Genomic DNA, 9476 nt, shown 5'->3' with positions numbered 1-9476 from the left:
GCAGTTGTGGAAGCACAGGAATTTTGAATTTGGTTAAAAATTCAACGATGGAGAAGACACGATGAGCCAGAGCATTGTCATGGTGTAGCACCCAATTCCTGTCTTTCCACAATGCAAGCCTTTTCTTCTGCACCTTTTCGCACGAATGCTCAAGGGCACATTTGTAGTATTCCTGGTTAATTATCTGTCCTCCAGGGGTAAATTAATGATGCACAATACCAGCAGAATCGAAAAAAAATTACCAACATTGTCTTCATCTTCGACCAACTTTACCGTACTTTTTTCGGTTGTGGTCTGCGAAGACTGCACTTTGGTTTCAGAATCATATCCATATACCCACAATTCATCACCTGTAATTACCCTATTTAACAAATCTGGGTCATTTTTAGTCCGATTAATCAGTTCTTGGCACACTTCAAGTCGGTATTGCCTCTGGTCACTTGATAACACTTTTGGAATGAATTTTGCGGACACTCGACGCATGTTCAGATCATCAGTTAAAATTGCCTAAACTGCATAGAAACTTAAATTAAGTTCATCAGCCATCTCCCTAATTGTAAGTCTACGATCAGAGTGCACTAAGTCGTGAACTTTCACAACATTTTCATTCGTTTTTGACGTGGAAGGACAACCGGACCATGGTTCATCTTCAAATCATTCACAACCATTTTTAAATCTGTTGAACCACACAAAAACATCTGACTGGCTCAAACAATTATTTCCAAAAGCTGTTTGAAGAGTTTGTACGTCTCACAAGCTGATCTGCTGGTTTTAAAACAAAATTTCACACAAACTCATTGCTCCATTTTTACATCCATTTTCACGCAGACAGAATCCAGAAACAAGCCTTAACAGAGCTGCACTCAACCAGCTGCCACAACAAACGGAATAAAGAAAAAGCATTTACTGTCAGAGAGCGTTCAAGGACAAGGCAATGACTCACTCCCCACCCTCCGTGTACCTGTCTACCAAACCAGTAAGCAGTAGCGGATCCATTCTTAAAATTTTCCAGTCACGCCACTTATTAATAGCTACTCATACAAGGGCAGACACATAAAATTATTAGAAAAGACAGTCCACAAATTCTCAGTGCAGGTTAAATTTATTGGCTGCATTATTACCACTACTAGAATAACACCTGACCCTGATAAGATTACTGCCATAAAAAAAAATTGTTGTCCCCCCATACTAAGAAATAAATTAAAGCATTATTTCGTTTATGCTCATTTTTTTGTCAATTTGAACCCAATCAGCTTTCAAACAGCTCGCAATTACTAAGTCTTCTGAAGAAAAATACACCATGGATTTAGATGAGTGGTTTGTGAGAATGATTTTAATACAATAAGAGAGGCTTTAGTAAATTTTCACATTCAGCTTCATCCTGATATGGCTAAATGTTTTTGTTTAGTTACTGATGCATACTTTTTTGGATTAGGAGCTTGTTTATTTCAGGTAGTTGAAGAGGGAAAACTAGACATTTGAGTCATAAGTTTTGTTAGTCACACCTAATCTGAATGCAAATGCCCATACTCTCTACTGAATTAGAAGCTTGAGCAGTGATTTGGATGTATAGAAAATTTACCTGTTACATTTAAGGAAAGAAAATTAAAGTTTATTGTGACTATGAGGCACTAAGCTTTCTCATGTCATGCAAGCTATTGCTCCCTACTTAGCACAATGGTCTTTGTTTCTTCGAGAGTACAGTTTTGAGGTCATGTACATATCGAGAAGAGAGAACATTATAGCAGATACACTGTCATGATTACCACAAGGCTTGTCTGACTACACGAGACTAACTGAACAAACCAGTGACTATCAAGTACTGTTAATGCAAGATTGTTATTATCACAAGTATTACTTAGATGTGTAGGAATGTGGGTGATCTACAGAATGCAGAAGATAAAACATAGCTTTCACAAAATACATCACCGAAACTGAATCAGCACTACCTGATACAGAATGATATCGTGTTCTAGTGACGAAATCTTAATTCTGACCTTACTGTATCTGCATTCCTGGTGTATATTAAGATGCGTTCCTCTAGTATACTCGTAACACTTGGGGACATTAAGGCACATCTGAGTGTATACAGAAGATTAATTTATACTGTTACTTTCCTGACATGAGAAACTGAACACAACAGCTGCTAAAAACATGTCCTATTTGTCAAAAATCCAAACCCACCAATAAATCTGATCTCTCAGAGTTATATCCTATTATACTAACATAAGCACTTAAAATAGTCTGCGCGATATTGGAAGACCTCTTCCCTCTGCTAGAGGTGGAGTTAAATATTTTGTAGCCTTATATGATATATTCACCATGTATTTTCATTTATACACTGCAAAATCTACAGCAGCAGCTGAAATCATCAAGAGTGTAGTAGACCATTATAACCCAACCTGCCGCACTGCTATCTGGCAATGCATCTAACTTTGTCAAACTTGGAAAACATTTCTACGTGAACATGACATTAAACAGATAATAATTTCACTTTTTATCCAAAAGGGAATCATGCGAACATCTCTTTAGAGAGTTTAAGAGATTCATTAGGACTTATGCACACAGCCATTAAATGAAACAGATCAAGTATTCGAAATTCTTTGAACAGGTCATAAACAATCTTCCTCTGTATAACACACAATTGGGCAATTCCATGGCAAATCAACAAGTGCTACTACCTGACCCTCTCAGATTTTTTTTTTTTTTTTTTTTTTTGAAATTAAGTATGCATATACCACTCATAAATCATGACACAAATTAATTTTATCACATTTTTCTGACGAAAAGTTACCGAGTAATGGACCTTCAAAAATTGAAAAGATGACAAATTTTTGACTCGCAGAACAATGTTGTTTTCTTTACAACTCGTGTTCTAATTAAGCTAGAACAATAAAATTTACTTCATTGGAAAGCTCTTTTAAAGAGCTTTTATATGATACCAAACGTCATTAGTTTAATATATACATACGCATTGTTTATAAAAACAACATTGTTGAATTTATCGAATTTTGAAAAACTATTTTTAAAATTCTCCAAAAAAATATATGTGAAAGATACACTTTACATCTACATATTCTGAAAGTTTCAACTTGGGGTGAGCATGGGATCACTATCAAAAGCAATTTTACGTTAATGGTGGTGCTTTAAAAATTCCTAAAAACTAAATAATTTTAGATATTAGGCCTACTTCTCACCAGCTGTATGTAGTTGTAAAATGTGGAAATTATAATTAACTTAATTATAATATTAACTTATAATTGACAAAAGAACATATGTTTTATGCTTCTGTAATTAATAAATACAAAATGAAAACTTAAAAAAAAGTAAAAAACACAGAAAAATGAATACCTGATATCAGACCTAAATTCAGTTAGTAATTACTATTATTTACAAATAGGTGTCCTATTAGTGCACTTCTTCATACTTCGAACTAATCAGTCTGTTGCACATCAACATTTCTGCACTGGATAACTTATATGTTCGCCCTGTAGCAGTTTCAGGGTTCACGATTGCCACTACTTCCCTACTGCTTATGGAAAGAATGTCTGGATGACTCAGAAATGTAAAAGATGGTGATGGTCCATGTGGATGTAAGAAACTAACTGCGATTTCATCCTTCTGATTTTTTTCAAGTACATATCCTTTTATGTCTGAACAGTATTGTATCACTGTCAGAAACTGTCACCAGTTCAATTTTACTATCATCAGAGTTTGAATACACTTTTGTTATTATTTTGTCCTTGCTAAAAGGAATAAAAGTGTGAAGTTTTTGTGTCCCTACAATTTTGCAACATTTCTCAAATCCCTCCACAAGTTTCATTTCTTCATTTTTGTGATCTTCTTTAGTAGCATACTTGAAGTTCATTCCTTCTATGTCGTCCTTGGCAAACATATAAAGTTGTTTTGGTGTCATTATTTGGTCACTGTATGGTCTTTGCAGACTTGCTCGAGCTGCAAGTCGTTTAACTGTTCCACCGACACCATCACTAGCTCCCTTCCCATGCGAGGTGGCTGAAAAATGCCATTCAGTTTCAGTTTGGAAGTCTTCTTCATGATGGCACAGGTTGATAAAGTTCTTCCTATTTTTATAATGAGCTGCTGCTCCATCAGAGAAATAATATATTTTTCTTGGTTTTCTACCGAACTTAACAGTCAGGAAGTCCATCAAGTACGATTGGAACAAATGCACAGCAACAGTCACGTGTTAGACATTCTGATATGATTACAAGACTTGGGTGCTTGAGTTTGTTCCCATCCTTGTAATAAGCAACAATTAGGATGAATCGTTGCTTGCATGTTTGTCCAGTGATAGCCTGAATTTCGTCCTGGATGACAAAGGAGTAATTCTCAGAAAAGTCACAGATCGCTAAGACCTCACCTTCTTTAAGTTCATTTCTCAGTCTCTTTTGGAAGGTCGATTGTTGACTAGCAACAAATGAATGTCATGTAAGCGATTTTAACTTATCAAAAAAAAAAGGATAAATAAAGTTGTCAGATGATTTTATGATTGTTCTAGAGATGTGTGATCAATGGAAACCCATTGCTGATAAGTTATATTATCAATATCATTAGTATTCCACAAGTCTTGTAAATATGTCTTAAATGTTTCTGGGCCAGGCCGGAATTTACATTCACCAAAATGACAAGCAGGTAATGACGGATTACATACAACTCTTACAATGCAGTCTTTCTAAGTTTTTATTGGATTATCTTCATCCTTTGTCAGCTGAGGAATGTTACATCCAGTCAGCATGAGTTTGAAGTTTTGGTGGGTAGTACACACAGACACTAAGTGTACCACTACTTCCAGCTAAAACACAATTTTTGGGACGTAGGTCTGCAAACTTCGAAAATCCAATGTGGAGCTCTGGATGGTTGTCTTTAAAGTTCGCATAAATTTCTTACAAATAACTTAAAACTAGCTGTTTTTGCACTTGCAGTTTTTCTCCGTTATCTCTCACAAGCACAAAACCTTTTTTCCCCCGGTATTTCCCGGCTTATCTCATTAGAACAATAAAAGTTTCTAACAAAATCACCAGTTGTTTGATTAAGAGTCTTGCCAGGTTTTGGGTTTGGAGAAGACAAGATTCCATTGGCCTTCACCAAATCTTTTACTCTTCAAGACATGTAATTTGTTACGTTAAATTCATCTTGAAGCTTCTTAACACTCCAGCTTTTAGGTAAAATAGTAAGAATTTCCATCTGTTTACTTCGAGATGTACATGTACGAAATGTATCTTTCAGCTGACTGATCATCTCAGATTCTGCATGATGTACCACCTCTTCTTTTTCGGAAGGAAGTAATAATACCTTTGTCTGAATTGTTAAAGTTAATTAAATTAGTTTTTCCTTAGGATATTTTGCTTCACACAGTCGTTTCTTCTTAATTGCCGATTCACCAACGGACTGCAAAGAAGCATTCAACCTTTGTAAGGCCTCAGTTGCTGCAATGTCTTGTACGTCACTATCACATAAAACCTTTTCACTTTCTTGTTTCACCACAGAATACAGTAAATCATCATCATTTTCTGTGTTAGACATATCACAAATTTCTACTCGTGCAATTTTTTTATGGCAGCTCTGTCACACACTTTTTGATTTAAAGTTAAGAAAGGTTTTCGTGCTATCATCTATTGTGAAACAGGCCGTAAGTTTTTTTTCTTGTGGTTCTTTTCATTAAGTGGATTACAGCACAAATTTTAGGCATTTTATATTTCTCAAGTGAACAAATTAATTTAAAAAAATGTTTTTGAAGTTGAATGCCCCAGCTTTCTATATTGAATACTACACAATATTACTTCTCTATTCTTTCACGTCCTGTATATATATATATATATATACAAAAGTACCTTCAAGCTAGATTCAAAACACATTTCAGAGTTAATCACATAATTTCACTACAGCTGCCTCACAACAAAAGAATGTGTGGGTCACTTTCAACAATAGGTGAAAATTGCTGACAATATTAACCAGAGATAAAATACTGAATAGATTGCAGATAGTAACACCAAAGAATCATTTTATATATAATCTTTAAAATGAGAGATAGCTTCCTTTTTTCCTCCCATGGTTTTACAGCTATTAATAAATAGTTGGCACTAAAGTTTAATAACCAGTTATTTGTTTCAAAAGTACAATTTGTGGACCATGTAACAAAATCTAACACTGTAATATTTTCATGTGTAGCAAAATAATAGAAATTCACCTATCTGACTGATTTTGGAGAATCGTGGTAAACAAAATTGCTTTTGATAGTGATCCCATGCTCATCCCAAGTTGAAGCTTTCAGAATATGTAGATGTAAAGTGTATCTTTCACATATATTTGACAATTTTAAAAATAGTTCTTCAAAATTCGATAAATTCAACAATGTTGTTTTTATAAACAATGTGTATCTATATATTAAACTAATGATGTTTGGTATCATATAAAAGCTCTTTAAAAGAGCTTTACAATGAAGTAAATTTTATTGTTCTAGCTTAATTAGAAAACGAGTTATAAAGAAAACAACATTGTCCCGCGAGTCACAAATTTGTCATTTTTTCAATTTTTGAAAGTCCATTACTCAGTAACTTTTTATCAGAAAAATGTGAAAAAATTAATTTGTGGTATTATTTATGAGTACTGTAGGCATACTTAATTTCATTTAAATCCAAGAGGGTAAGGCTGCGTTCACACTGCCGGCCGGGCCGAGCCGAGCCTGGCCGGGCCGACACGGCGTGAGCCTCCCGGAGCCGAGCCGGCAACATCTCGAGTGTTTAATACTGCCGGCGCGAGCCTGTGGAGCAGCACTACAGCTTCTGCAGTACACGTATCACACGTCTGCCTTCTGATTTCATCACAAGTGTGACTGCACACGTCTTATTTTAAGATGTTACCTCACATTTCACAATCGGTGAGGAAAAATTACGTTTATTATAATGATACATGCGAAATTACTTTTATTTCATTTATTTAATCTACCGTATTTACAGGCATTTCCAACAATAGCTTGCCAGCGATCGCGGCATTGTCGCCACTGAATAGTTCGCATTTACTTGTAAACGGAGACAGATATGAGTGTCACTGAGGGACGGAAATGTGTCCCTACCAGATAATGCATTGTAAAGTCATTATGTGGCAGTTCCTTATCAGCGGAAATAGAACCACTGAGTCAAAGGGCATTATCTCAAAACTCTTTGCATATCAATCTGTCTATCTGACAAGGTAATGAAAAGAATTATGTGAGGTCATCAGTGGCTCCACATGATGAACCATCACCACTGCCAAGCGCTTCATCATGAAGAAAAAAGAAGAAGAAGAAAAAACTTGGAAAATTCTGAAGGAGTATTTCTGCGATTTTTCGTTGAAGGCACAGCAAGACATTACCCAAAATGACGAAGCTAATTACTTCCTAATGATTCTCAGGAGTCCCACAAACTCTCTTCCCCTCAGAGGTAAGCGTTTATGAAATTTAAAATACAAAAGCATGACTACAATTAATTGGAGGTAGTGAATGCTATACAAAGTTTTACTGCAAACCAAAAAGTGTGTACTAACGAATCTTACCTTATCGTTATACACAATTTTTCTTCTGCTGTTATACTTCTGTGAAAATGTGTGTTCTGTTTCGAAATTTTGTCTTTAATGTCCTGTAGCACATACTGAAATGTATTATGATTCATTCTGTAATATGAATAAAATTTTTCAGGGTAGTTTTTAAGTTCTTCATATAAAGAAAAAAACTCTCCTAAATGTCTGTCGCTATTTATGAGATGAATCCATAACCTCCTAGTTCTTCTGTACTTCAAAACTCGACGAGTTACTGCGAGTCAAAACAATACCAATAAAAGAGTTAAGACATTGTTCTACACGACAGCACAGACTAGCTAAAGGCGAGCAACTGTTGACTGCAGCTGCGTCTTCTACTGACTTGCTTGTCAGCTGTCGAAGGGTGGGGATCTTTTTAAATTTATTTATTTGGCCTCCGGCAGCTAACAGCCATTTAGCCAAGAAAGAAGAAAAAATGAACAATGAAACGCGCATCTGTGTATCTACAGTAGTTTCATCAACTCTCCATTATTTTTTCTGTCAAAGTAGATAAAAAGACTACAGAATTGCGCTTCAGTTATCTTTTAGTTCGAAATATGAAATGTACATTATACTAATTGTAGGATGTTAATGGCAAATAATTGTCTTTTGTGATGCAACCTGTGGCCAATTATAAAAGCATAGCAGATGATTGCCCACTAGCCGAGGGAAAAATTCTTATACATTTAGATTTATCTTGACAATGAGACCATTAAAATAATACGAGGGACTGACACTAGGTCTGCGCTGATCACTAGTAATTAGTTTTTTTCTGTCCTGCATCATATAACTACACCGAACCATGGTGTAACCGCGCGAACTCCGTGGCTTGCGGACGCGGCACTGAATAGCTCGCATTACTTGTGACCAGAGACAGATATCAGTATCATCATTTCAAAAACTTTTTGGTACTTTTAGCTACATTTCATTCGCAACAATGTATGGTCTAAAACGGATCTAACAGTAAGCTACCCGCTACATAACTTTTTCACTACAAGATTTGTAAATCAAGTGCACAACATTGACAAATAGCATCATTTCACAATGACTGTTAAGAAATATGGAAAGATAAATGATTCAATACAAAGCTAAGATGTTACACTACCACGTGTACAAAAATCAGATTCTTTAGCCGCATACTTTCTTCAAAATCGGTTGGGAAGCGTTACGAAACTAAGAAATCACGCGAAATGAAAAGTAGACTTTTTCTTTTTTCACGACGTAAGTAACGCTTTTAAGGAAAAAAGAAGTTCATAAAACGATGTGGCGAAGTCTTATATACCGCTAAGAATATTTAAAACATGAAAATCGGAGAAGTGAATTTTTCCCCATTTCGCCGTCCCGACTCGGTGCGGTGCGCAATGTGAATGTCGGCACGAGCCGAGCCAGTACGCTTCATCCCAGCCCGGCCGTCAGTGTGAACGCAGTCTAAGATTGAAAATGATGGTTTCATTTGTTGATTTGACATGGAATGACCCAATTCACTCCAGTTGATCTGACAACTAAATCCAAAGAGAAGTCTGAATGGATAAATCCACTTCTGACAGTGTGCAGAGAAGAGTGTTCCTGTGTAATCTTACCCTCCCACACATTGTTTGTTGCTTATCACTCTCCAAATTATTAACTCTTTCAATAAGTTTCGAGAGGAGTAAGATTTACAAATAACTTCTTATCTCGTAGGTTGCTCCAGTTCGTCAGATCTAGGGGTTAATTCTTGAGGCTGAAATTTTTTGACTTTATAGGTTCCAAATGGCATGATAATGTTTTGAAGAATTGCCTGTTTTTATCTTTAATTTTATTTTGTCACGTTTTTCAATATCACACCGTCTTTACAATCTCTACCTTCAAATAGGAAATTACATTGTTATCGCCAAAATTAAAAACACGTCGGATTCCATCAGAGG

The sequence above is a fragment of the Schistocerca cancellata genome, chromosome 2 (genome assembly GCF_023864275.1).
Source record: "Schistocerca cancellata isolate TAMUIC-IGC-003103 chromosome 2, iqSchCanc2.1, whole genome shotgun sequence".
In the NCBI taxonomy this organism is placed as follows: Eukaryota; Metazoa; Arthropoda; class Insecta; order Orthoptera; family Acrididae; genus Schistocerca; species Schistocerca cancellata.
The sequence above is the reverse complement of the archived record's forward strand: the minus strand, read 5'-3'. Positions refer to the sequence as shown.